The following is a 25,440-nucleotide window of genomic DNA, read 5'->3' as shown; positions in this document are numbered from 1 at the left end:
ACATGATACAAAGTATTTCAGTTTGTGGGGAGAGGGATATGGGTGAACAAAATCTAGCTGACAGAAGAAAAATTATCCAGTGCAGACCATGGCACTCTTTATTACAAAGCTGGCTGTGAGTGAGGAAATGACTTCCACCTTTCAGCCAGCACTGAGACAATTTAATCTTGTATTTTCTTATATCTAACCATTCACTGCCTCTGTGGGCATGTTGGCTTTCACAAAAACAGAAACTGGGCAATTAAATGAGGGTTTAAAATTTACCCCATATCTCTGGACTGTCTAATGAATTGTAGTCTAAGAAACTAATTTGAGTCAATATTGCCAAATGAACAGTTATTTAGTTGTACACAATATTTTCTTCTGATGATAACTAGTTTTAGAAATACATTGAAAGTAGCCTTATCTAATCACATCCTTGAAGAATGATATTTATTACATAGAAAAAATGATGCTAAATTCTGGCCGGTTTGATAACAGTTATAGGGGAGGATTAGCTTTAACTGAGTCAGAAATATGCTCAATAAATACAATAAATAAATGCAATAAATGAAACACAAAAATAACATAATAAAAACAAATCTGTTGTTAAAGCAATGTGATACAACTATGAAGGAAACTGCTGTGATACTGAGAAAAGAAAAGATAATGTATTAAAGTACTTTATTAATAATGTCTTTAAAATCAGAAGATTATTTAAGGTTAAATATTAAATTCACCTAAAGAAGTGAGACATCAAGAAGAAAGTAATAGATACAGCTTCCACAGTAAATGAAAAGACATTAAAAAACATTTAAGACCCACTCTAAAGTATTATATATGTGTGTATGTGTATATATATACATTATATGTGTATAAAAATGTAGCAAGGGTTTGTAATGAATAAACTGTTCTATCAATAGGGAATCCCTGTGCAAATACACATTAATACATGTTTTCAAATTTTACGCAAAATCATCCTTCCTGTTCAGGCATAAGGCCAGATGGAAGCTTACGTCAATACCTACAGAACGCTGATGTCTTCTTAGATAGTCCAAATAGAACCATTCCATCTGCCATAAACACTGGACCCAAAGGCCACATTTATAGATTGTGCTAAAAATAGTTAAAATTATTCTTACAGTGAAGACATTTTTATAGGTTCTGGGAAAAAGGAAACTCACTGTGTATTCCAAAATATGTATTCTCTGGTAATTGTGAGTGCATTTTCACGTATGCATGTATAGAGAAATAATAAAATGACCTTAATAGGAGATTTTTCTGGAAGCCAGAGCGAAATTACCCATGCAATATCATTGTTTCCCTGGGGGTGAGATCTAGCTGATTTTCTTTAGCTTCTGCGTCTTCAGTCTTCTCAAGATGAGGATTGGTTTTATTCCTTTTTAAAAAAATTATAACCACCTGATGGTTTCCTTCTCCAGATGGAAGATGAAGAGTACATCTTTGTCAATCTACCAGGTCAAATTCAGTGAGCATTTTGTTTCCCTTCAAAATGAGAGTTTCACAGTGCTTGGAAAGGTTAAAACAATCTGCACCCAGGTTCTTATATCCTGCTAAAAACTCAAAGGTTCTGAAGGTAAAAGATGACCATAGGTCACTAACTGTCCCCAAACCTACTTTATAAGTTTGTAATAGTCAAAAAAGATCAGACTTAAATTCATTTATTTTGGTTTCTGTAAAAGACAGATAAGCATGCATGATTGAAGTGAAGGGAAAAGAAGAAATAAAGAGGATTATTGGAGCCTCCTGTATTTTAAAAAGTCACCAGATACTAAATACTGTTTTTCTAGAGTCATGCCAGAGTCCACAAGAAGAGTAAGGAAGGAAAATCAACTCTGGCCTCTTCTTTCCCTCCATCTGTACTTTAGTGTGTTGGTCATTGATTCTGGGTTGGTTGATTTGTACAAATCAAATTCAGTAATCCTTTTTAAGGGATTTGAAAGTCTCAAATTCTATAAGTTGGATGGGGAACTAAATTAAATATTTTTAATGCCATATGAATGTTAGTTATTCATGAGTATTCCCACTATACTCAGTAGGAAATGGTGAAGAAGGGAGGGAAGGAAATTGCCTGGCCATGCAAGTCAGCTGAATCATTCTGGAGAGGGGTGAGTCAGTAGAAAAAAGATGTCAGACACGTGTCACACTGTGTGGTACACGTGGTGATTGACCTTCCAGCCCATTCCTGTTGTGGAAAGTCTATCAACAAAAGCTGCTAGAACAAACCGTCTAGGTATCAAGTGACCTCAAGGAGACTGACTAAAGCTGATTTGTGTGGACCTGTGGTCAAACTCAAAAAATCTCAGGGAAATTCTCTCTCCCAGAAATTTAGAATTAGGATACTGAAAAACTTGGTATATTGATAATGGTATATCCTTAACTGAAAGTTCTTGTAGTCAAAGTAAAGTTAGTGCCATGGTCAGCCAATGCCATATACAAGCTGAAATTCTAGAGAAGCATGAAGATGTAACTGCAAAGAGGCGGGATAGGGGAAAAGGAGATAATAGATAAGCAAAGATCATGGCCATGTGGCTCTAGAGAACAGGGAAGATAGAGCTTCATTTTCTGACTTTCTACTTTGAATCTTGTGGCAGCATGACTAAACATCTGCTTTGATGTTGACTTAAAACAAGTACCTTTTTCATAAGCCATTTTAAGATTTTTTGTACACAAATATGCATGTCTATAACATGTGCACATCCTCCTCTTAATGCTCTTTACACATATAGTCTACCTCACACTACTGTGTGTCTGCAAAATACTGCATCCAGCACTGTCATGTCTGTTCACATTGGTTTCAAGATTTTTAAGAGGAGGAACTATGACTTTTATGTTTGCACATATACTACAGAGCCTAGCATTCTAGGCAAACCAGTGCCATTTTAAATACAGACATTTGATAGTCATCTTGGTCCAATTCTTCTCAGGCAATTGTGGTTGCCAACCATGAGGAAATCACTCTCCCCCTAGGTTTTCCATAAAACGTAAATTATACCTGGGACTGGGTGTATTTGGAAGCCTATTAGTCACTACTTCTTTGCTCCACCTCATTGGCATCTTTACGCTTCCATTTAATAAACAAGAACTTCATTAAGGAAGAACTTAATGTTACTTGAGGAAGCACCAAAGGAAGAAGCTGGCTTGATTAAATATAAACTTAGGACTAAAATAAATAAACTAAGAAAATAAATCTACAGATGTAGACAAGAACACTGAATTGCAATTTTTCTGAAATATTCTTAAGTTAGCTATATTTATTCTTAGCATTTCTTATTTTTTCTTTGTGGAAATTAAAGATCAAGTTCATAAAGGCAAACCAGCCCACATGTTTTTCTTTAAGGATAAAAAGGAAGAAGTAGGGACTTCCCTGGTGGCACAGTAGTTAAGAATCTGCCTGACAATAATGGGACAGAGGATCAATCCCTGGTCCAGGAAGATCCCACATGCTGCAGAGCAACTAAGCCCATGGGCCACAGCTACTGAGCCCGCATGCCACAGTCACTGAAGACTGTGCGTGTAGATCCTGTGGTCTGCAACAAGAGAAACCACCACAATGAGAAGCCAACGCAACATGATGAAGAATAGCCCCCGCTCACCACAACTAGAGAAAGCCCACATGCAGCAACGAGGACCCAACGCAGCTAAAAATCAATCAATAAATTAACTCATTAAAAAAAAAAAGGAAGAAGAAATGTTGCCCCCCTCTTTTTTACATCTTTATTGGAGTATAATGGCTTTACAATGGTGTGTTAGTTTCTGCTGTATAACAAAGTGAATCAGCTATAAATAAACATATATCTCATATCTCCTCCCTCTTGTGTTTCCCTCCCAACCCTCCCTATCCCACCCATCTAGGTTGACACAAAGCACCAAGCTAACCTACCTGTGCTATGCAGCTGCTTCCCACTAGCTATCTATTTTACATTTCATAGTGTATATATGTCCATGGCACTCTCTCACTTCGTCCCAGCTTACCCTGCCCCTTCCCTGTGTCCTCAAGCCCATTCTCTATGTCTACGTCTTGATTCCTGTCCTAGCCCTAAGTTCTCCACAACCTTTTTTTTTAGATTCCATGTATATGTGTTACCATATGGTATTTGTTTTCTCTTTCTGACTTACTTCACTCTGTATGACAGGCTCTAGGTCCATCCACCTCACTACAAATAACTCAACTTTGTTTCTTTTTATGACAAATAATATTCCATTGTGTATATGTGCCATATCTTCTTTATCCATTCATCTGTTGATGGACATTTAGGTTGCTTCCATGTCCTGGCTATTGTAAATAGTGCTGCAGAGAACATTGTGGTACGTGACTCTTTTTGAATTATTGTATTCTCCGGGTACATGCCCAGTAGTGGGAGTGCTGGGTTGTATGATAGTTCTATTTTGTTTTTTAAGGAACCTCCATACTGTTTTCCATGGTGGCTGTATCAATTTACATTCCCAACAGCAGTGTAAGAGGGTTCCCTTTTCTCCACACCCTTTCCAACACTTATTGTTTGTAGATTTTTTGATTATGACCATTCTGACCAGTGTGAGGTGATATCACATTGTAGTTTTGATTTGCATTTCTCTAATGCTTAGTGATGTTGAGCATCCTTTCATGTGTTTGTTGGCAATCTGTATATCTTCTTTGGAGAAATCTCTATTTAGGTCTTCTGCCCATTTTTGGATTGGGTTTTTTGTTTTTTTGATATTGAGCTGCATGATCTGCTTGTATATTTTGGTGATTGATGCTTTGTCAGTTGCTTCATTTGCAAATATTTTATCCCTTTTTGAAGGTTCTTTTCATTTTGTTTATGGTTTCCTTTGTTGTGCAAAAGCTTTTAAGTTTCATTAGGTCTCATTTGTTTATTTTTGGGTTTATTTCCATTTCTGTAGGAGGTGGGTCAAAAAGGATCTTACTGTGATTTATGTCATAGAGTGTTCTCCCTATGTTTTCTTCTAAGAGTTTGATAGTGGCTGGTCTTATATTTAGGTCTTTAATGCATTTTGAGTTTATTTCTGTGCATGGTGTTAGGAAGTGTTCTAATTTCATTCTTTTACATGTAGCTGTCCAGTTTTCCCACCACCAGTTATTGAAGATGCTGTCTTTTCTCCACTGTATATTTTGCCTCCTTTATTGAAGATAAGGTGACCATATGTGTGTGGGTTTATCTCTGGGGTTTCTATCCTGTTCCATTGATCTATAATTCTGTTATTGTGCCAACACCATACTGCCTTGATTACTATAGCTTTTTAGTGTAGTCTGAAGTCAGGGAGCCTGATTCCACCAGCCTTGGTTTTTGTTTTTGTTTTTTTTTTTCTCAAGATTGCTTTGGCTATTCGGGGTCTTTTGTGTTTCCATACAAAATTGTGAATTTTTTTGTTTTAGTTCTGTGAAAAATGCCATTGGTAGTTTGATAAGAATTGCATTGAATGTGAAGACTGCTTTAGGTAGTATAGTCATTTTCACAATGTTGGTTCTTCCAATCCAAGAACATGGTATATTTCTCAATCTGTTTATATCATCTTTAATTTCTTTCATCAGTGTCTTATAGTTTTCTGCATACGGGTCTTTTGTCTCCTTAGGTAGGTTTATTCCTAGGTATTTTATTCTTTGTGTTGCAATGGTAAATGGGAGTGTTTTCTTAATTTCTCTATCAGATTTTTCATCATTAGTGTATAGGCATGCAAGAGATTTCTGTGCATTAATTTTGTATCCTGCTACTTTGCCAAATTAATTGATTAGCTCTAGTAGTTTTCTGGTAGCATCTTTAGGATTCTCTATGTATAGTATCATGTCATCTGCAAACAGTGACCGTTTTAAATCTTCTTTTCTGATTTTGATTCCTTTTATTTCTTTTTCTTCTCTGATTGCTGTGACTAAAACTTCCAAAGCTAAGTTGAATAAGAGTGGTGAGAGTGGGTAACCTTGTTTGTTCCTGATCTTAGTGGAAAATTTTCCAGGTTTTCCACCATGGTGAAAGATGTTGGCTGTTGGTTTGTTATATATGGCCTTTATTACGTTGAGCTAAGTTTTCTCTATACCTACATTTGGGAGAGTTTTTATCATAAAAAAAACTATGCATCTATGTTCATCAGTGATATTGGCCTATAGTTGTTTGTTGTGACATATTTTTCTGGTTTTCGTATCAGGGTGATGGTGGCCTCATAGAATGGGTTTGGGAGTGTTCCTCCCTCTGTTATAGTTTGGAAGAGTTTGAGAAGGATAGGTGTTAGCTCTTCTCTAAATGTCTGATAGAATTCACCTGTGAATCCATCTGGTCCTGGGCTTTTGTTTGTTGGAAGATTTTTAACCACAGTTTCAATTTCAGTGCTTGCTCTTGGTCTGTTTACATTTTCTCTTTCTTCCTGGTTCACTCTTTGGAGGTTGTGCTTTTCTCAGAATTTGTCCATTTCTTCCAGGTTGTTCATTTTATTGTCATATAGTTGGTTGTAGCAATCTCTCATGATCCTTTGTATTTCTGCCGTGTCAGCTGTTAATTCTCCTTTTGCATTTCTAATTCTATCAGTCTGAATCTTCTCCCTTTTTTTCTTGATGAGCCTGGCTAATAGTTTATCAATGTTGTGTATCTTCTCAAAGAATCAGCTTTTAGTTTTATTGATCTGAGCTATTGTTTCCTTCATTTCTTTTTCATTTATTTCTGATCTAATTTTTATGAATTCTTTCCATCTGCTAACTTTGGGCTTTTTTTTGTTCTTCTTTGTCTAATTGCTTAAGTTGTAAGGTTAGGTTGGTTATTTGAGATGTTTCTTGTTTCTTGTGGTAGGATTGTATTGCTATAAACTTCCCTCTTAGAACTGCTTTTGCTGCATCCCATAGGTTTCGGGTTGCCATGTTTGTGTTGTCATTTTTTTCTAGGTATTTTTTGATGTCCTCTTTGATTTCTTCAGTGACCTCTTAGTTATTTAATAGTGCATTGTTTAGCCTCCGTGTGTTTGTATTTTTTACACATTTTTCCTGTAATTGATATCTAGTCTCATAGTGTTGTGGTGAGAAAACGTACTTGTTGCAATTTCAATTTCAATTTTCTTAAATTTAGCAAGGCTTCATTTGTGACACAAGTTATGATCTATCCTGGAGAATGTTACATGAGCACTTGAGACAAAAGTGTATTCTGTTGTTTTTGAATGGAATGTCCTGTAAATATCAATTAAGTCCATCTTGTTTAATGTATTATTTAAAGCTTGTGTTTCCTTATTTATTTTCATTTTGGATGATCTGTCCATTGGTGAAAGTGTGGTGTTAAAGTACCCTACTATGATTGTATTACTGTCAATTTCCCCTTTAATGGCAGTTAGCATTTGCCTTATGTATTGAGGTGGTCCTATGTTGGGTGCATAAATATTTAGAATTGTTATAACTTTTTCTTGAATTGATCTCTTGATCATCATGTAGTGTCTTTCTTTGTTTCTCTTAATAGTCTGTTTTAAAGTCTGCTTGTCTCATATGAGAAGTGCTATTCCAGCCTTCTTTTGACTTCCATTTTCATGGAATATCTTTTTACATCCCGTCACTTTCACTCTGTATGTCTATGTGTCCCTAGGTCTGAACTGGGTCTCTTTTAGACAGCATATATACAGGTCTTGTTTTTGTATCCACTCAGCCAGTCTGTCTTTTGGTTGGATCATTAATTATCTACCTTACTTTACATTTAAGGTAGTTATTGATATGTGTGTTATTATTACCATTTTCTTAATTGTTTTTGGTTTGTTATTGTAGGTGTTTTCCTTCTCTTGTGTTTCCTGCCTAGAAAGTTCCTTTAGCATTTGTTGTAAAGCTGGTTTAGTGGTGCTGAATTCTCTTAGATTTTGCATGTCTATAAAGGTTGTAATTTCTCCATTGAATCTGATGAGATCCTTGCTGCGTAGAGTAATCTTGGTTGTAGGTTTTTCCCTTTCATCACTTTAAATATGTCCTGCCACTCCCTTCTGGCTTACAGAGTTTCTGCTGAAAGATCAGCTGTTAACCTTATAGGGATTCCCTTGTATGTTATTTGTTGCTTTTCCCTTGCTGCTTTTAATATTTTCCCCTTGTATTTAACTTTTGATAGTTTGATTAATATGTGTCTTGGCATGTTTTCCTTGGATTTATCCTGTATGGGACTCTCTGTGCTTCTTGGACCTGAGTGACTATTTCCTTTCCCATATTAGGGAAGTTTTCAACTATAATCTCTTCAAATATTTTCTCAGTCCCTTTCTTTTTCTCTTCTTCTTCTTCTGGGATCCCTATATTTCCAACATAGGTGTGTTTAATGTTGTCCCAGAAGTCTCTGAGACTGTCCTAAATTATTTTCATTGTTTTTTCTTTATTCTGCTCTGTGATAGTTATTTCCACTATTTTATCTTCCAGGTCACTTTTCCATTCTCTGCCTTAGTTATTTTGTTATTGATTCCTTCTAGAAAAATTTTTAATTTCATTTATTGTGTTGTTCATAATTGTTTGCTTGCTCTTTAATTCTTCTAGGCCCTTATTAAACATTTCTTGTATTTTCTCCATTCTATTTCCAAGATTTGGGATCATCTTTACTATCATCACTTTGAATTCTTTTTCAGATAGACTGCCTATTTCCTCTTTATTTGTTTAGTCTGCTGGGTTTTTACCTTGCTCCCTCATCTACTGTGTATTTCTGTCTTCTCATTTTGCTTAACTTACTGTGTTTGGGGTCTCCTTTTCTCAGGCTGCAGGTTCATAGTTCCTGTTGTTTTTGGTGTCTGCCCCCTGTGGGTAAGGTTCATTCAGTGAGTTGTGTAGGCTTCCTGATGGAGGGGGCTGGTGCCTGTGTTCTGGTGGATGAGGCTGCATCTTTTCTTTCTGTTGGGCAGGACCGCTTCCGGTGGTGTGTTTTAGGATGCCTGTGAACTTATTATAATTTTAGGCAGCCTCTCTGCTAATGGGTGGCATTGTGTTCCTGTCTTGGTAGTTGTTTGGCATGAGGTTTCCAGCACTGTAGCTTGCTGGTCTTTGAGTTGAACTGGGTATTCGCATTGTGATGGAGATCTCTGACAGAGCTTTTGCTGTTTGATATTTTGTGGGCCCAGGAGGTCTCTGGTGGACCAATGTCCTGAACTTTGCTCTCCCACCTCAGTGACTCTGGCATGCCACCTGGCCAGAACATCAAGATGCTGTCAGCCACAGAGCTCAGAAGAAAATGGGGAATAAAAAAGAAAGAAAAATATAATAAAATAAAGTTATTAAAATAAAAATATATTATTAAAAATAAAAAGGTAACAAAAAATGAAAGAAGAGAGCAACCAAGATGAAAAACAAATCCACCAATGATAACAAGTGCTAAAATCTCTACAAAACAAACAAACAAACAAAAAAAAATAAACATACAGGCAGAACCTAGGACGAATGGTAAAAGAAAACCTATACAGACAAAATCACACAAAGAAGCATGCACGTACACATTCACAAAAGGAGAAAAAGGATATATATATATATATATATATATATATATATATATATATATATATATATATATATATATTAAAAAAAAAGAAGAGAGCAACCAAATCAATAAACAAATCTACCAAAGACAATGAACTCTAAATACTAGAATAAGATAAACATAAAACCAGAAACCAGTCAGTCACATACAGCAAACCCCAAGTCTACAGTTGTTCCCAAAATCCACCACCTCAGTTTTTGGATGATTTGTTTTCTATTCAGGTATTCCACAGATGCAGGGCTCATCAAATTGATTGTGGAGATTTAATCCACTGCTCCTGAAGCTGTATGGAGAGATTTTCCTTTCTCTTCTTTGTTCACACAGATCCTGGGGTTCAGCTTTGGATTTGGCCTTGCCTCTGTGTGTAGGTCTCCTGAGGGCATCTCTTCCCTGCCCAGAGAGTACGGGGTTAAAGTAGCAGCTGAGTAGGGGGCTCTAGGTCACTCAGGCTGAGAGTGAGGGAGGGGTCCAGAATGCAGGGTGAGCCTGTGGTGGTAGAGGCTGGAGTGACGTTGCAATAGCCTGAGGCTCGCCGTATATTCTCCTGGGGAAGTTGTCCCTGAATCATGGGACCCTGGCAGTGGCAGGCTGCACAGTCTCCCAGGAGGGGATTTGTGGATAGTGACTTGTGCTTGCACACAAGCTTCTTGGTGGCTGCAGTAGCAGCCTTAGCATTTTACGCATATCTCTGGTGTCTACATTGATAACCATGGCTCGCTCCCATCTCTGGAGCTCGTTGACACAGTGCTCTGGATCCCCTCTCTTCATGCACCCCGAAACAATGGTCTCTTGCCTCTTATCTGGTTTCAGACATTTCCCTGGACTCCCTTCCGGCTAGCTGTAGCACACTAGCCCCCTTCAGGCTGTGTTCATGCAGCCAACCGTAGTCCTCTCTCTGGCATCTGACCTCTGAAGCCCAAGCCTCAGCTCCCAGCTCCCACCCGCCCCAGCAAGTGAGCATATAATCCTCTCAGGCTGGTGAGAGCTGGTCGGCACTTATCCTCTGTGCAGGAATCTCTCTGTTTGCCCTCTGCACCCCTGTTGCTGCCCTCTCCACCCCTGTTGCTGTCCTCTCCTCCATGGCTCTGAAGCTTCCTCCCACTACCCACCCACCGTCTCTGCCAGTGAAGGGGCTTCCTAGTGTGTGGAAGCTTTTCTTCCTTCACAGCTCCCTCCTAGAGGTGCAGATTCCATACCTATTCTTTTGTCTCTGTTTTTTCTTTTTTCTTTTGCCCTACCCAGGTACATGGGGAGTTTCTTGCCTTTTGGGAAGTCTGAAGTCTTCTTCCAGCATTCAGTAAATGTTCTGTAGGAGCTGTTCCCCATGTAGTTGTACTTTTGATGTATTTGTGGGGAGGAAGGTGACCTCCATGTCTTACTCATCTGCCATCTTGAAGCTGAGATTCTGGGCACCTTTTTGAAGTCAGATTTGACAGAAAAAGGATCTCCAAGACACAGATGATGTGGTGTCTGATATATGAGATAGAGATAGAAAAAGACACAGAGACAGAGACAGAGTGATTGAGACAGGATGGGACAGAGGCAGTGGGCGGGGGAGGGAGAAGGAGAGAGACCCTCTGAGACCTCTGTCACTCCAGGTTCCATCAAGATTATCAAGATCACTTGAAGCTCCAGGAATCTTCAGGATGTTCAGGTGAGACTCTGCTCCTTGTTTTCCCAAGAGACAGGTTCATTTCTTAATTGTTAGTGAAATTTCAGACACTTAGCCTTCAAACCCTGATTAAGAGGGAGTGTTGTGGCAGATTCATCCATTTCTTTCTGAAACTACCTAAGTGTAATATATATATAAAAGTTTGAAATACATGAGTTTCCATTTTCAAGCCTATCGATGATCGATTCATACGTTTGAAAATATTCCTGAAGAAAAAATATATATATGTTTTAAGTTGTGACTTATAAAGCCTTGAGCTGTGCCTGATAAAGCTTGGATGTACATATTTACATAAATTGCAGGTCATTTTTGTGCTGCCATGTTGATAACAATGGAGTTCAAAAAGAAAAAAAAAAGGCAAGGATCAGTGGTTCCACTATGGGTAGAAACAATCTTGACTTCACAGAAAGTCAAATTTGTAGAGAATTTATTAGCTTTCCCCAAAGATAATCCATTGAAAACATTCACACATGAGAGAAATATTTTATATTCTACCCTTACTATATAATGCAGCATTGTTTCAGTAAAATTTTTACAAAACAAGTCTTTGTTAGAGGGAAATGCTTCACTAAACTTATTTTGTTTCCTTGAGGTATGATACTCCTTAACCACTCCTGGCTTCCAACCCTGTATCTTGATCCTCCAGTGGAGGTTGAGTGAAAGGTCAGTTGGTTGGAGGTGATAAGTATTAGTCCATGTTTCTCTTCTGAGAGAGATTAAGCTGTCAAAAATTCTAAGCACAGAGATTTCCTTTTTTTCTCTTCCTCTCCACTTGGTCCAACAAGGAGCAATGATGTGAATTGGTGTTGCTGCTCTGAAAACTCGAATTTTGTCTTTGGGAGGACTATGCCAATTTGGACAGTTGGGAGAAATGGAGGTTGAAGCCATGCTCATGGAAGCACTCTCCCTAATTCCTCCAATTTACCCTTCACTGGATGTTGAGGTGATGTTTGGGTAATTCACTTGCTGATGTGTTTTTCTCATTTCCAACATTTTCCAAAAGTTCATCAGGAAAGAGGTCATTTCTTTTGACTCTGTAGACAGTCTATAGTATAATGCAAGGTGTATTTTTATACAAATATGAAAATGTAATTTTGGATTACTAATTAAATTCTGTAAAATAAATTCAGCAACATATAGGAATAAATTACTGATTATCCATAAAGAACATTAACTAGTTAATATAATATACTGTCAAAATTATTTTTAAAAATAACAGAAATTTATACATAATTCTTTGAGATGAAGAAATAGATACTCCATAACATTTGGTGCAGTCAAACACAAAGCCATATTTAAGTCCCAAATTATGAATTCAATTATCAATTAAAGGATTATGCTCATAGGGAAGGGTATATATAAAAGAGAAAATAGCTTTTTCAGGTGATTAAGCATCTCACACCAAAGAAAAAAGAAAGTTTATTATGATACTATTCCTTAGCTTGAATAATATTCCTCCAACATAATAAGAAAATAATTTAGTGAAACTAAAATAGCAGGAGAGTGAAGTTCCTTCGGAGCTTCTGAATGGCTGGCCTGACTGTTTTCTTCAAGTTACCAGGGATATCACGGCAACTGCAAGCAAGAGGTAAGCAGAATGAAGTGAGAGCAGGTATGAAAATGGGATAATTATGTGAACCTGGATTAAATAAATGAATAATTTTCACTTGATCTGTATAGAAAGGCAGTGATATAATTAGATATTTTAAAGCCAATAAGAATATCAGGGTCATTTTGTGAGTGGGAGAATGTATGAATTTTCTAAGCTAACCTTGCCTCTATCCTTCTCTTGACATACTGTAGCAATTATTCTCCCATAAGCCTTCACAGGATACAAATTGGACAGTGTACAAGTAATTACTGATGAATGTGAATGCGCTGCTCAGTGATGAAATGTTTTCATAGAAACAGAATGAAGTAGATGGAAAAGGTATTCTCATCAATGTTGAATAGATCTAGTCAAAGATAATGTGCCTACCACAAAAGATTTGAAAAGAGGTGTTTCAGTAATGTGCTCATAAAGGGTCATTTATAGTAGACTTTTTTAAAAAGCTCTTCCTATTGAAACACAGAAAGGCAATTGTATAGAAAAAAATGATAAATATACATTACAGCTATTTAAGGAAGGATGGATGCTACATAACTGCATTCTATTCATTTTAAGACTTGGATTTTTAAAAATTTATCTGATTGGAAATATACAGTTTACATCATAAAGATCCTGTTATATCTTATGGAAATTAAACACTGAATTTCTTTCAGTGTCAATAATAGTCTTTTTTAAAAGTGTGCATAATTGCATTATAAGTTCCTTGAAAAACATCTATATATTCTCAGAAAAATTAATACAGATATACATATAGTTTTAGAAACATTGTTATGTGGGCACATTTGGTCTACCATCCTTGCTTTACCATTGCTTCTTAATCCTTTGTGTATTCTCTTCTCACAGACAGCTGAACCTGTAATTTCACAATTCTCATGTGAGGTGGCTCCAAGGAGTACCTCCACACTCAGCCCAAGAAAGCATCCTGCATTTTGAACCATTTCTGCTGGAAGGACAGGACATGTTCGAGAATTAAAATGAGTTTTCTGCATTGGCCTAAACCCTGTGCACTCTTCAAAGAAATACAAATAAAACTCACGGTCCAGAAGACTGAACATTTTCTACATTTATGGTCTATGTCACAAAATACTTAAATTATTTATTCTTTGTAAGCTACTTTAATTATGCATGGTACCAACTGCAGAAATATGTCTGGGGCTCAGGCTCTCTCTTTCTCAGAGCTTTTCTTGTTATCTCCATGAGAGAACAACATTATGAGTCAAAAAGGGGTGAAACCTCCAGAAATATTGGCAATACATGAAAAGGCTTATAGGATAGCCCAGTAGGGAAGAGCCTGGTCTCTCCAATCAGATATAGCTCTTACAGTTCTTGCCTCTATCATTTTCATAATGAACTACCTTGGGGAGTTTAATCTATCTTGGCCTGTGGGAGTTATGGTGGGAATTAAATAAGATGTCAATAATACTTAACCAAATTCACCATTACTCCCCTTGGCTTCCACAGCTCTACTAGGAGTTGTGAGGATGCTAAGCTCACTATTAAGAGTGGTTAATCTCTTGTTATGGTTGTGTTCACAACACTTGTCTCTTATTCTGTAGTCAGGTGTGGTTTGTGCAATTTGATTCTAAGGATGATGCATCAAAGCTTGTAAATTATTTTATTTTTAATAACAAAATGGAGAGGTCTCAAGGTGTAGGCATAAGAGAGTCACTTTCAAGATGCTGCTTTCAATGAGAATGAAAAGGGTTTAGTGACAATTACTGCCCTGGGAGCTGCCCAAGGTCCTGTCCCCTCCAAGGGAGAGGACTCACAATGGATATAAATATCATTTGTCCACGTATATTGGATTCAAAAGATTGAAAACGCTTCAGAAAAAAGGATTGCCCTTAAATTTCCAAGTTATTAAAGATATGGAAAACATGAGAAGAATATTTCAGCAGAGGAAGTGAAACAGAGAAAATCCAAGGTAAGCTTAAGAACAATCATTTGGAAGTCCATAAAGTTAACCCACTTCATTAGTTGCCTTTAATACCTTTCATGTGAACCTGTATTTGGAAATATTCTGGGGCATATGAGGAAGTTTAGGGAATTGAATATATCAGGTTATATGGCATCCTATACAAGCAGCACATGTTCATTCAACTAATAGTTATTCAACATCTTCTATAAGTCAGACACTGCTCTGTCCTGGATGATAGTAATAAAGCATTAAAAAAAATTCCTCTTGGGCTTCCCTGGTGGTGCAGTGGTTGAGAGTCCGCCTGCCGATGCAGGGGACATGGGTTCATGCCCTGGTCCAGGAGGATCCCACATGCCGTGGAGCGGTTGGGCCCGTGAGCCATGGCTACTGGGCCTGCGCATCCGGAGCCTGTGCTCCGCAACGGGAAAGGCCACAGCAGTGAGAGGCCCGTGTACCACAAAAAAAAAAAAAAAAAAAAAAAATTCCTCTCTTCTTGAAGCATATATTCACATGTGTATGTGCATGCTCTTGTGGGATGAAAGAGATGGTCTCTCAAATAAGTGGGGGAAAGAGAAATTATTTAATAACAGCACTAGAAAAGCTGAGTCACAATTTAACATAAAATAAACTTGAATTGAAACCTCACATCTTACACACACACACACACACACACACACACAAAAATCCAGATGGATCAAAGATCCATCAAACAAAGGAATTCACACAGAAAATGAAATAAAATATGTCATGAAATTAACAAAAAAAAAGAATCCATCAAAGATGCAAAAGTCATAAAGTTAAATACTACATAAAAATAAAAACACTTTGCATTGGAATGTGCATCATAATCAAAGTCAAAAGACAAAGCAAACATCTTGTTTTCTTAATATGTAAAAATCGCCTTGACATCAACAGGAATAAGACCAACAACTCAGAGAAAAATATGAGTGGACAGATTCTCTGTAGTTTATTGATATATATATATATATATATATATATATAAATTATCTGAATAGCTGGAGTGGAAACTATCAGTATAAAGATGAAAACCAACACTGAAAAATATTTTTTCTCTTTATACTTGAATTCTGATTGGCTTATATTGCCTTTTGCTCTTTGATAAAAGAAAGTACTTTTGAAAAGGAAATATTGATTATATCATTTTGAGGATTTTGGATTCTGTAGAAATAATTTATGTTTAATGAACATCATAAATTTTTCTTTGATTTGCTTCTTCATTATAATTATAAGCAATGTGTCTTTGAACACTTGAACTTAAATTAAGATCTAATGTGGCTTTAGTTTTTATAAAAAACTGCTTTTTTAAAAAAACAATCTTTTTATTCCAGCAAACTATTGGATAAAATAACTAAGCAATAGTCATAAGTGAGGAAAATCTTTAATGTTAAAACATATTAACAACTTTCTCTTCAATACAAATTATAACCATAGCCCCTATTGATTTTTTTATGTATTAAAATATAAGGCAAACACGGAGATTACAGAAAGTCATTTCAAGCAGTCTCCTGGCTTTTAGTCAAATACAATATACAGAGTTTACTTGGTTGCACCACATTTAAATAATTCTGATGGCTAGGGCACCTCTTTATCCACAAAGACAACAAAATAACATTACCAGTTAGTATATATCAGTTCAGTTTTTGAATATACATTCTATTTACTTAATTAATAAAAACATTAAGTGATAATTCCAGTTATTCTCATCATCATTAAATTTAGGATGCTTCGTATGAATGCAGAGCTGTAAAAATCATAGACTACAGTCCCTTGACCAAAAATTTTATAATTGAAACTTATATAATGTATTAAGCAAGGCCTCAATCACCAAGGGTATAGGCAATTCTTGGGAGAAACTTCAGTTGAGATTTTATAAACCTTTAAGCAAAATTCAAAAGGAATAATGTGTACTGCAATATTTCAAAAGTGAAAACCCTAAGACTTGTCAAAATCTTAAATTATAGATTGGTGTCCTACATTTTATTAAATTCTCCATAATGCTTTACTTAAGCAGCTTTGGAAATAAAGTCCACAGACCTCATGGAATATTCAGGATTCCTGCTATTGCGAATGACAAAAGCCCAATTCAAACTACCTTCAGAAAACAGAACAAGAAAAGGAATATTCGGAGCATTATGGCTTCAGAAAACTTTAGATCCAGGAGCTAAAAAACTGTCACCAGTACTCAATCTAGTTCTTTGCACATTACAATCTGTCAGACATTGTTACACCATAGCCTCCAGCAGCCCCACCTTTTATATTACCAGCTTTCAGCTTATAGACCAAGAGTAAGAGAAAGAAAATTCTTGGAATTGAGTATTTCTGGACCAACCCAGGCAGAGGTCCACCTGAGTTTAACTCATGATATATTAGATCTAAGTCATAATCTGAGCCCTGGAGCCAAACCAAACCTGTCTACCAGGACAGGAGAAGGAGTGTTTTCTCATCAGTAATTTGAGCTGGTGTTTTCTGAACAGTTGGATGTGGGACACGCAGAAGTTTTCCCTTCATATCTGCATAATCCTTATTACCATTTGGCTTTATACTTCCTCTTCTTTTTTTTGTCTGCACTTTCTCCTAAAAGTCATCTATTCTTTCTGCAATTCGTAGTTAGTTAATGTCATCACTCTTCTCTTCTAGGTTATTAAGTAAGGTACTTAATTGCTCTTCTGGACTCTAATCTTCCTTTCTTTTACACACAACCTCCCCTTTGTACCCAAAGTACCCATTTAAAGCCTAACCTAACCATGTCACTATTGATAATTCAAACTCAATAAATATCCATTACCAAATATCAAATCTTTGACACATTTATTCTACCCCTTACTTCAATACTCAGTCTCAGAAGATAATCTTGCCTCGTGACATAAGGAAAAATAGAAAGAAAAAGTTACTGGGGAAATTATCCTTTTCTCTAAAAATTATTAAATAAGTATCTGATATGGGGCTGAATCATTTTTGTCCTTCTGATAATGTATTTCCAGTACAACTAAATTGAGTATTTACACAAAGATTAATTCACAGATATGTTAGAATAATAAAATACTTTATAGGACTCATAATAAACCAAATTCTCCCAAGAATAGCTTCGAATATTGATTTTTTTGCTCTGATTTTTTGCTCCGTAGTGTGGAAGCACCTCAAAGTTTGAAGGTTTTTGTTGCTGTTATAATTAAGTTTAAACGATTATAAACCTCTATATCCACCTCCATGTTTTCTATTCATACAAAGAAATCTGTGCTACCATTGTTTAATAATGTTGGCTTATAGGCTTATGAACCCTTTTGCACATAATAAACCACAGTATTATTGAATTCTACTGGACAGTTGTCAAAGTGCTTAAAGCATTATAATCATATTTTCCTCTCTTCTCAATGACCTGGCAGCACAAAAACAACATCTATACTCACCCTGTAATAAGCTTATTTTGTTTAAATGAGCTTTGTTAATGCCTGGTGATGTTGGGCAATGTTAATTTTGTTCTTAAGATGGTTCAGTGTGTGCCTAGTGTATCAGCACACACTAAAGAGATCAAAAATGCAAAACTATGGTCAATAAGATTATGTAAAGCTACATCATCACATCACAGTTTAGCATAATTTAATTTTACTTTATAAAACAATTTATGAAATAGCCATAAAACCTAGTAAGTCTTGAGCTAGGAGCAATTGATTATATAAAGAAAAAAGATATACTTGGGCAACTGGTGAAACAGATTATTTAGTGCTTGCACCTCACTGACATATTGATAATAATCAATAATCATTGTTTTTTCTTGTCATCTTGACTTTGCATATAGTTTATGTGTTAACTGAGAGCATGAGTTCTGAAGTACACGTTTTCAAAAACTGGCTTTACCAATAGCTTCCCATTTTTTGAAAATTATTGAAACTTTATGTGCCACCATTTCTTCATTGATAGAATGGGGATAATAGTACCTATTTCATAGGGTTGTTGGCAAGTTTATATGGCATCATACCAGGAAGATGCTTAGACGAATTGCACACACAGTATATACTATTATATGTTCTAAATACCATTGTTTATGCATCTCACCTGATATGGGAAGGGACTTCTCAGACTCCAGTGACAATGTCAACCAGAACTAACAAATAAAGGCAGAGATCCAGGCTCCACATAAGCTGGTACACTGCATTAGGTGCAGTATTGTCTTGAATACAGTAGTATGTTGAATACAGTAATATGCATTGAAGGTAATAATACATAATATCAGTGTGTATTATCTGTATGAGAGATGATGCATTTTTTGAAGTGTGAATTCATAGAACCCCTTGGATACACATATTCCAATATGTATTCTTCTACTGTGTTCTGTATCATATCTCCAGTTTTCAGAGCAGAGGTGAAGGGATTGACTTTAGGTCAGAGGTTACACAAGTGCGTTCTTATATCATGAGGCAGAGAGCAGGTGTGTGGGCAGGTATGTGAAACCCTGAGGTCTAGTAATAGGAAATTAGTGTTTTATCTGGTGGCTCAGTTCAGTGGTGAACTTCTCAAGAAAGGGTAATATGTTGGCTATTTCTTTAATACTATTCTCCTTTCCAAACAATGGCACTTATTAAACTCTGCACACTTTGAAAACTCAACAAATAAACTGTGGTTTTCAGAAGTTTTCATTACTCTGGTCATAAAATAAAAAAATCAATAATTATAAATTAATAAATCATTCCTATAGTTTATAAACATCTTCCATTCTGATGGAATTTCTGGAAAGGACGGGATAGAATTTATTCCTCTTACTCATTACCTACATAGGAGCAGTCAACTGAACTTTGGGATGAAAACAATACTACAAAATTCACTTTTAGATAGAAGTCATTAACAAATATTATTTTTGTTTTTAGACTGTGAAGATCTGTATATCGTCAAAAACTAAAATAACATTTGAATGTTATTTGAATTCAATATCAATTCGTTTGAATCAATTCTTGATTTTCATTTTGCTTCTATTTTTAAGAACAGTGTTCTGAAATGTACACATAATCTCTGAAGTACTTTGTTTACCTTAAGAAGGTACAGAAGCTTTTAAAATAAAACACAACTAGCTTGGCAGAGTTCACAAGAATATTTACTGTTAAAAGATCTATCTTCAGAAAATATATCAGCTTTGTCATTTACTTCAGATTAGAATAAAATATAATCATGTAAGGTAGAATGTGTCACCCTTAAAAATTAATTTCTTTTTGTTCCTTATTGACTCTCATTCTTCTTCTTATATCCTCTTTTTATTTCAACTTCACCAAGGAACATTAGCATCCTTCATTAGGCCATGATGCACTCACCAGATAATCCCTCAACATAAGCCTGTTGTACACACTGTCAATGTAAATTTGAGCGTACACACAAGAAGTTAAAAATTTTAAGAAAGACATTTTTTCTCTCTCCTCTCCATTAGCCAAACCAGCAGGAAGGTGGTAAAATAAGGCAAGACCTGTGGCTCAGATAAAGGCCAGAAAGGTAGAAGGGAAGTCACCTGGATACTCCAAACGTGTTCTTCTGTAAGGTGAGAGGTGGGGAAAATTTGTATTCTGTTTAGGATGATTCTTGTGAGAAAGAGGATTTCAGTGATCCATGGAGTGTAGGTCAAAGCACTAGTGATAGTGTTAATAACATATAGCACTGTAAGTGAAAGATATTTTGACCAAATTTTACCAGGTGACTTTGGGTCTCCCAAGCTCACTGAACCTAGGTTTTCTTATCTTTAAATTAGAGGTGAGAATGCCTACCTGTGGCAGATTATATTTTCCAAAATCGATACAGCAATATTTCTGGTCCCACATGCTCTTCTAGAATTTTGTCGTAGCCAATAAAGAGGCAATCTCTTTATCCTTCTCTTAAACTTGAACAGAACTTTCCAACTGCCCTTCAGATAGAGTGGTGCATGTGACTCCGAGGTCAGAGGTCAGGTGATACAGCTGTCACCTGGCTCTCTCCTTCAGGACATGAACTTGTGGTTCCCTGGGCCATCGTGTACAAAGTCTAGCTCTCTTGAGTCCACCATGAGAGGGAAACCATGTGGAGAGGCCATCTAGAGGAGCTATTGAATCTTCCCTAGCAAGGCACCAGGTATGAGAATGGAGAATGTCTTCAGAGAGTGTCCTCATGAGACAGGCCAGAACCTCCCAGCCAAGCTATTCTTGAATTCTTAACCCACAGAGACCATGAGAGGTAATAAAATATTCTTATTGTTTTAAACCACTAAATTGTGTGGTGATTTTTAATGTAGCAATAGATAACTAATACATCACAATTAATCAACTTGTGAGGATTAGAAAGCATGTTTTAAAACTTTGTCAGAGTAGATGCTCAATAAAAAGCAGATGTTTATTAACATATTTACATGAACTACATGCACTTATATACCATCCTTCCATTCTCTGTCCCCAATAATTTCTAATAGAAATAATAATAAAAGAAGAAAAAGAGGAAAAATATTATCACCTTCTGTAATAAATGTCTCTGTTTTATGAAATTCTCTTTCAAGCATAATTTTTGTAAAGAGTAATAAAACATTTGGTGAGGAAAGACGCAAACTTTTCCTGGTGCCCTTTCTTTTTAATATACCTGGAAAACTGAACTGAATGAATAAATTATATCTCTATTGAGAATATTATTTTCCCATCTATTATTCCTCATATTCTAAAGCTACAAAGAAAGTTATTTTGTTAGGGGGAGGAATGTTATAAGTATGGTAGCATACCACATACAATTATTAGAATATTTTAATAATAAAATGATATAGCATTCTGTAATCAAATTGGTAGTCATTTCTTGGCATAAAATACGATATACTGTTGACAAAAAAAAAAAAAAAAAACAGAAGATCATGTAACCAGTGTAATGAAATTGCCTCTGAGTAGACACCAGTGCATACTTCCACATCCTAGGGCTTGGTTGGGCCTTTAAAGGGAAGGCAGACCTTCATGTTTTGGCCATGCTAAACAGGGCTGAAGCCAGCTGAAACTGTTCCATATAAGACATGGAAGAAATGAGGGGTTTTGCTTCTGAGAGTGAGGAAACTGAGAACTTTGGGGAAGGGGAAGGAGTGGAGGGGCATAATCCAAAGCAAAATAACAAAATGTCCCCAAACATAAAAATAATAAAAAGGCTAATGTCTAAAATTCAACATCAGATTGTTTGCATATGTGCTATACTATCTCATTCCATCTCTACAAGCACAGAGTAAAGTCTGTTGTATATTTCAAACGCCATCCAGGTAATTTATCAATTTTGGATACTGAAACTGATGCTGAAACTAACCCTAAAAGCGATGCTTTCTCAGGAATAGAGGTGGGCAAGTGAGAATGACACTCACTGTTTTTAGATATAAGACAACTCCCCATATCTTGCAAATGCCATTTAGTTGCTTAGTATTCAGAGAACTTTCCTTGTCTACTCTTTGGAGATAGTTCAACTATGTTGAACATTATGGCATTCTGATGATTTTTGTTATTAATTTTCCCAGCTACTCAAAAGCATGCATACTTCACCTTAACTTAAAGTCTTCTTCCAAATAAAATTTGAATGGTGTTGTTCCCCACAAACATGGCTACTTCTGTTTCAAATTAAAAATTGACAACCTTGAGGTGAATTAGTACATACACTCAACAGTTGCTACATAGTCAAATGATTTGTGTAGAGTAAGTAGCCATATTGACTAATTCTGTATTAAAGTACAGTGTTAGCAGTATAATCTGTCTCAGGAGCATTAAAATCCATGTTTTAATTAAGTTATCATAGTTTATTTTTTAAATGTTGGAAGGATTTTATAGTTTTACATTCTGATTGTTACTTTATATTATACTTGGAGCTACAATTCTAAATAGCATGCAGAGCTAAAATCTTTGCACTGAAATTGGATATACCTGAAACCAAGTGCTAGCTCAGCCATAAACTAATTGTGTGACCATGATCAAGTTACTTAACCTCTCTGAGCCTTGACTTTTGTCCTCTTCAAAGGTAGACAATAATAGTATCTATCCAATGGGTTGTGGTGCAGGTTAAGTGAGATGATTCATGCTCTTGACCCAAAGAAATATTACCTTTTAATCCTATATTTTTAAAGTTACTATATATGTCCTCAATAATATAATATCTGTATGTAGAGCCAATATCTTCTAATGACTAATACGAACAGCTGCCACTACTTTGAGCACTTTACACTTTACAAGTATTTTCACATGCTTTATCATATTAACCTTCACCTTAAACCTAGCTGCTGGATATTCTTGTTATCTTAAGTTCAGAGATGAAAACATTGAAGCTCAAGGAACTGAAGTAACTTTTCCAAGGCGACTCATGTCGCTACTAGCAGAATCAGAACAGGAACGAAGCTGCCACTATTGCCATAATAACGAATCTCAAAACAGGAAAAACAGAAAGAGAAATGTGTCTCAAACATTTCAGTTTATTTTTTTTTATAGGAAGTCAAGTTTATTCAACTTAAAGGGTTGTGGTTTTTTTTAATTGAAGTATAGTTGATTTACAATGTTTTGTTAGTTTCAGGTGTACAGCAAAGTGATTCAGTTTTAGATACATAGATAGATAGATATTCTTTATATATCTATATAGATATTCTTATATATGTATATTCTTTTTCATTATAGGTTATTACAAGACACTGAATATAGTTCCCTGTGCTATAGAGTAGGTCCTTGATATTTATCTATTTTATAGCAAACATTTCAGTTTAAAGCATCACATGCTTATTTACAGTCCTGATATCTTGATATTCTTCTCAGGGATGCATCAATATAATCTCACTCACATTATTTTTTTTCCTGCCCTTCTTTGTGATGGCTGTGCTTTCATTCACACATCTATGGTACACAGTGCTTGTTCCCTTGTCTTTCCCCTATAATCAGCTCAGCCCACTGGAGTTCTACAACCTTGCTTTGGGCATAATGACTGCACTCCAAGGATTTGCTGAAGCTGGCTCTGTATAGGTCTTGAAGACAACAGGGGGCACATAGTGTGTCAAATAAGACACTGATTCACAAAGTGCAGTCTTTAAACTTTTCTGTATCACTGTCTCACTCACATACTTTGCAGAATTTGAGCTGGAGTACTAGACTGAAATATTGGGTGGGCAAGAGATAGAGCAACAGCTAGAGGAAAGATTTACAAACCTAACTGGGTTGAAAACAAAAAGAAAACTAAACTTTCACAGCTCCATTCTGATCACAGTTCAAGCTTACTTTTATCAGCTAGATGTCTTGTTTTTCTTGAGATTGTGTTATGGTGGGGTCAACTCATTTGCTGACCTTTGTCTTATTCACCCTGAATATTTCATCTCAAATGCTGGACTGATTTTCAAAATGATCCATAACACAGAGCAGAGTTTAAAAGGTGAAGAGATAGGGTCCTTGAGGAATTTTGAGTGGGACAGTCAAGTAACAAGGACACTGGAAACTACAATTAAGTAGCCTTGAGGAACTGTAAATAGCTGTGAACAGCAGCCTGAGGGGGCCCTCTGTCTTGGAATCATGGCTACAAAGCACTGAACATTTTTCCACAAACAGATGGTTTTCTATCTCATAAAATTATGTGGTACATGCATCTTATGCTTTCTTATAAATTTATCCTATAATATCCTTGGCTTTCACTACATCCAGAAGGATATAGATAGCAATTCTAAACAGAAAGGGAGGCTCCCATTGTATGGCAGCAATACCTTAAGTGACTAATAGCATATTTCTTATCTCTGATTTATTCTTTGGTTTATTCATCAATTCTTTACCATTTATGGAGCCAAGCAACAAAAAGTAGAATATCTTCATAATCTGATTGTGCCAAGCTAGTTATATCATATGATTCATTGCCAATATCATCTCTCATAGATATGCATTCCAAGAACCTCCCACACAATGCTCTACATAAAGAGTGAATCACTAGCAACGATGTCAAAATCTTCAAAATCATGAACAAGGACAACTGTAGTCACTGAAAACCTTTTAATAATACTCTAGAGCTGTTATACCAAAAAATAATTGGACTTATTAGTCCTTGTCAAAAAAATTTTAATTATAAAAGAAGGCTTCACCATCTTAACAAATGGCATTATCTTCCACCAAGTCATCCTAGCCAAAAAGTTAAGTCCATCTTGATTCCTGTCATATGATCCATCAAATTCTTAAAGTCCTGTCAGTTATAACTTCTGAATCTTGGTCATGCCATCTACACTGCTGCCAGGAGTACCCAAAGCACTACCACTGCTGGCCTGGATGGCCTTCGTCTGGTCTCTTTGTTGATTACTGCCTCACTACTATCCACCCTCTGCACAGCACTAATGTGAAAATCCATGCTCTTTATCATGGCTTTCCTGATTTTTGAGGTCTGGTCCCAACTTCACTGTCTATCTAGTACTTTTCCCTGACAATACTGGCCTTTTTCATCTTCTTTGAATATTTGAAACTTGTTCTTACCAAGTAGTTCTCACCATTCCTACATCTTTGCATGGCTGGCTTCTCTGCTCAGGTAAGTCTCCTCTCAAAGGTATTTTCCTAGAGACCTATCCTAGAATTCTTTTCTAAGTCATTCATCTCTAAGTCATTATCTGCCACTCTTTTTTGCTTTTGCCATTAAGTTTATTATCTGGCATGATTTTGCCTCTTTTACTTGGTTATTGTCTGTCTCTACCACTTAATGTATAAGCTCCATGAGCACAAGGAACCTATTGTGTTGTTTTCTTGCTATGACCAGTGCTTGGGACTATTCATAGCGTGCAATAATAATCAATGAG

The sequence above is a fragment of the Mesoplodon mirus genome (assembly GCF_964341445.2).
Source record: "Mesoplodon mirus genome assembly, chromosome: 17".
Taxonomy (NCBI): domain Eukaryota; kingdom Metazoa; phylum Chordata; class Mammalia; order Artiodactyla; family Ziphiidae; genus Mesoplodon; species Mesoplodon mirus.
This window is presented reverse-complemented; position numbering follows the sequence as displayed.